At 40.3% G+C, this 5000-nt stretch overlaps 1 protein-coding gene across 1 annotated transcript in view; it reads right to left on the minus strand.

Moving 5' to 3' along the window:
* Positions 1-5000, minus strand: part of LOC138951375 (uncharacterized) — a 145749-nt gene that overhangs the window by 139685 nt on the left and 1064 nt on the right. The gene's annotated exons all lie outside the window — the stretch shown is intronic.

Consider the following 5000-nt stretch of genomic DNA (forward strand, 5'->3'; position numbering starts at 1 on the left):
TTTGGTATGGAGACGGCAGGTCAGGTGTCAAGATCAGGTCAGGGGTCGCGCGAAGGATTGTGGTCCAGTTCTCACCTCGCCGATTCGCCGGGGAAGACGATTTCATGTTGTTCGGTTTCTAAGCTCCAGAAAAGTAAATAAAGAAGATACCAAAGGGAGATTTCCTACAATTTGATCTGCACAGCGTGTTTCCAATGTCCACGCGAGGAAGAGCTGTCGAAAGCGCGGCAGTCAGTGTCGATCTTGCAGCCGTATCCCGGTAAGTTCAGAGACAGATCTAGTGTCTTCCACTCTGATAACGTGTCACCTACTGTTAATCCGTTTTGTTTTAATTTCTTTTTATTTCAGCAGACACGGATGTCAAACACAGTGCTAGGCAGTCACCTCTAGTGAAATGAGTTGATCTAAAGTGCCTGTATTGTTTGGATGTCTTTGCTCGTGGTTCGATTTATGTGAATTTCAAGACTTGCAGTAGAGTCTCAAGTTAAGTTTACTCTGCCCGAAAAAAACTGTCCACCATTTACTTGAACATGCAGATATAAGGAAACGGAATGAATCTGTTCTCAAAGTCAAAATGATCACGATTTTTTCCTCAGATTCAAAACATGCACTGTCATGGTTTTGTCTGTACAATTTAGTAAGTCTTAAGTACTTTGCAACAACTTCCTTGAACGTGAAAGACAGTTTTTGAATGCTAGATCTGTATCGCGTTTCATTCCAGACTCGATCCTCTCTTTGATTGTAGATCTACTGTTTGCTGTTTACGCACTATCATATGATTCGCTATGTAACGTTTGGTAAGCTTACCTTGCAACAGCTTTCTTGTCTTTGTTGGCATTTCTGGCTGTGTTGACCGTCAGAATTATTTTAAGAACCAGGCTGCTGCAGTCGACATGTTTCGCATATTGTAGGGTTACCATGCTGCATAGGTAAAGTGGCTTGTATAACCTGACTATTCTGTTTCAAAACACTGTTTATATTTGTGTAGGTTGTAGTCATCATAACTAATCGCATTTTGCCATTTGTTTCAGAAAGGAGGTTAACCTACAACAAGATCGACGCTATGTCAGATATATGCCTCAGCCACATGAAGACTTCCGAATTTAGATCTACTCGGCATGGTGACAAGTCTTGATGAAAAGTATAGGACTGAGGACAGCAGTGGAAAAAGTGCCCACATGGCAGGTACCTAACCCATTACCCATTTTATCTGTTTGCCTTCTTTTGAAAATTATACATGGAGTTGATATGATGCGTTAGTTTTAACTGTGTGTGTGTGTGTGCGTGTGTGTGTGTGTGTGTGTGTGTGTGCGTGTGTGTGTGTGTGTGTGTGTGTGTGTGTGTTTGTGTGTGTGTGTGTTACGGAGTGAGTGAGTTTGTGTTATGTTACTGTTTGTTGATTTCTTACGGAAGCCTTGAAGGCTTCGCCTCTTGTTTTAAATACTGTGAAGCATTGTAAGAAGATTGGAGTCTAAGTATTAGAGAGGATAAATGCACAGTGGCAGTGGTAGTGGTCTACTTAAGGATAATCTATGTATCATTACGCGTTCCGTTAACGATAACGAAACCGACAACGGCGTCTTGGCCTGTGCGTTTAGTTTCACTTTCGTAAACGTAATGGGAAGGAAGACAATTGATGCAACAATAAGAAAGAGTAACGTCCCATGTCTTGATTCTTCACTAGAAAAAAGAAAAAAAGTCATACACGGAGCAGACGACAGCCGAAAACAAGAACAAAGAAAACGAGTAGTACAATCTTGTAAATCGTAATGTTTCTTCAATTAATACGTTTGAACCAAACAAGTGTTGATTAGGGGCATGCAGAATGTTCAACGTGTATACAATCTTCAGAATATTGAATGCGATAGAAGAAAAGTGTGTGCGTGGATCTGTCTCTCTCTGCAGATTCACTTATTCCAACTCATTTATTCGGCTGAGAATTTCATGCAAAAACTGATATTTGTAGCATTTGGTTGTTCAAAAACGTACTAGTTATAAATAATTGTGTGGATATAAACACGCGTTCGCTGAGTTTTCACATACATTTCAGGGCTCGTTATTTCTGTCGATTTAACCACAGCGTGTTAGCAGATCAAAGGAAGCAGACGTAAACTCCGACCCCTAACCTTGGAACTGCGTACAAAACGCTGACGTCACCACACACAAAAATACCGATAACCACAGCCACTAACACTACCACTGTACAATCATCCTCTCTAATATCACAACGCCCCTCGTATGCGCGCGTCGCAGAATGAATTCTAGTGTTGCTCCATACTGAAACAGTTCATATTTCATTAAAAGATATTGCTATTGTGGGTTTTTTCTTTGTAAATGAAGTCAGAATGTCACTCAATGTTTTAAAACTGATACAGATATTCAATGTCCCTGTTTCATAATCAGATCGTTTCATTCCAACACTACGAAACGTAAAATGAAAAAAAATACCATGTTTAGTCCAAGATATTTTACTTTTTACATTTAAACAAAAAGTTTTCTGATGACTGATCCCGATTTTCCAGTGTCGATCTTTTAGTTTCAGATTGACTAAATCTTGTGATATAACTTTCACATGACCTATTTTTTTATCTCCGATAAAAACAAAGAAAAAAAATGTTCTTTCTATAATATGATCTTTCCTGACCAAAACAACATTCTGTAAATTATGGCGAATACTTGTTTGTCGCCAAAGCTATGCTGTTCAAGATATTTCGAGAAAAAAAGCTTGCCTAAAAGCAAAGCACAATAAAAAATAAAAAGTTTTTCACCAAACGGATTGTTGGTGAAGCTATGGTTTATGGAACCTCGATCTCCGTGAAACGAAAACGTGATAACCATTGAAAAGGCCAAAAGGACAGCACGTAACATGACCCCAGACATTAGAGACTATAGCACTGCTGTGTGCCTTCATTGAAGAATGGCGCTTCTTTTACATTATACATCTGCCATGCTTCTGGTTACAAGTATTTGTTTTTCCTTTCTTCCTAAAAACTTTCGTTTATTCCTGTTACTGTTTCAATGGGCATATTATTGGCATTGAGTGCAATTTGACAAGAATTTGCAAAGTCATGGCCGCGTTTCATTTTGTTGGAACATGCGGTCTCCCTAACAAGTAACGACATTCAGCTTTTTAAACAGTATTCAACAGCAATGCCTAAAAAAGACCTTTAATGTCCAGGCGACTTTTCTTACTTTGACCGCTCCACAAATTACACGATTGTGTAGGCTACCATGAAAAATAGATTTTATCTGACAAATATCTGAACGATAATATGATTTATTTCTAAAATGCTGACTGTAAGCGTGTGATTACAGATATGACGAGGAAATATAAAACAACATGAGCCGTTATTTTTGAGACATTTTTGTGTTATTATCTGCTAACTGTCAGGATATTAGACATTACCCGCTATTACGAGCTAGTCGTGTGACAGAGAGTTTTCTTGCACACGAGACTGTAGATGTTTCACGACGGCTTTAGCCGGAGTGAAACAGCAGCAGTCGAGTGTGCAAGAAAACTCTCTGTCACACGACTAGCTCGTAATGGCGATTATGTCTCACAGCATAGGCATAGAAAGATATAAATGAGTTTTTGGGGACGAAATAACAGGCACAAAACCAGACTGACAACACAATTGCCTTTTCACACATACCGTACACACGCATGCGCGCAGAAGATAGATCCAATTCGTTTCGTGTCTTTTTCTGGTTGAATGCATTTAACAAAGTATCAACCAACGTTTCTGAATCTTTCAATGAAAAAAATAAACTTTTTTTGAACCAAACAGCACAAACCAACGAAAGCTAAACACACAAACACACGCGCGCACTAACACAGATTGAATGCAAAGCGCGAACGAACACGGAGAATTTTTGCAGGTCAGGTCGTGGGAAAGTCCACCCGAAATGTTCCACAGGGGAACTGGTTGTGTTTGGATTGTTCTTTTTCTCACAGTGATGTTGATGTTGTTTACAGTGCAGTTTTGAAAGAATATTTTCCGAATTTGGGGCACACTTTCGTCTTTCGGTTCGTTTATCTTGTCGAAGTAACATTCGAGTGTTTCTAAATCCAAACCTTCCATCACCGCTGGTGCAGATTAGACCTGCCTGACTGTCTGCGTGCGTGTTAGAGCTGAAGACGAAGCCTCAATCGCCAAAGCGTCACCCATCTGTAGGTTCTGAGCATCGGATGTACGTTGATACGTGGTAAGATCCGCACGGAACTGTCTATGCAACTTTTCCTAGTCACAGGTGTAAGGTTCGATCTTTTCTTTGCAATTTCGTCCTCTGTGTACGTAGCAAAGCGTTTCACCATTTTCGGTTTTCGTTGCAGACGACGATAGTGAAAGTAGTACCTATTGTTTTGTTTTGACCTTTCGTATTCAGGGTTCTTCATTGAAGCTTGGTAAAGGGAGCTTGTCGTGTAAGTGGAAAGTTGACGAAGCTTTTGAAAACAGAAATTGAATGAAGAAGAAAATGTGGCTTTCAGTTATATACAGGAGAACGGGGTTGGTGTTATTCTTTTACCGTCAAACACTTAGTACACAGATAAAACGTGATTGACTGACCAAGGCCTGTTGGCACACTATTCAGAATGCACAACAAAATGTAACAACGCTTTGATACCCATTTGTCTACGTTCGTGATCACTTGAAATGAATACTGAAAACATAAGTGTTTAAGGTAGTGACTGAATGTATGTAACTAGGTAAACTGGGACTGGGTGGCCGAGTGGTAACGCACTTGCGCTCGGAATCGAGAGGTTGCGTGTTCGACCCTGGGTCGGGCCGCTATTTTCTCCCCCCTTTCCTAACCTAGATGGTGGGTTCAAGTGCTAGTCTTTCGGATGAGACGAAAAACCGAGGTCCCTTCGTGTACACTATATTGGGGTGTGCACGTTAAAGATCCCACGATTGACAAAAGGGTCTTTCCTGGCAAAATTGTATGGGCATAGATAAAAATGTCCATCAAATACCCGTGTGACTTGGAATAAAGGCCGC

The sequence above is a fragment of the Littorina saxatilis genome, linkage group LG16 (genome assembly GCF_037325665.1).
Source record: "Littorina saxatilis isolate snail1 linkage group LG16, US_GU_Lsax_2.0, whole genome shotgun sequence".
In the NCBI taxonomy this organism is placed as follows: Eukaryota; Metazoa; Mollusca; class Gastropoda; order Littorinimorpha; family Littorinidae; genus Littorina; species Littorina saxatilis.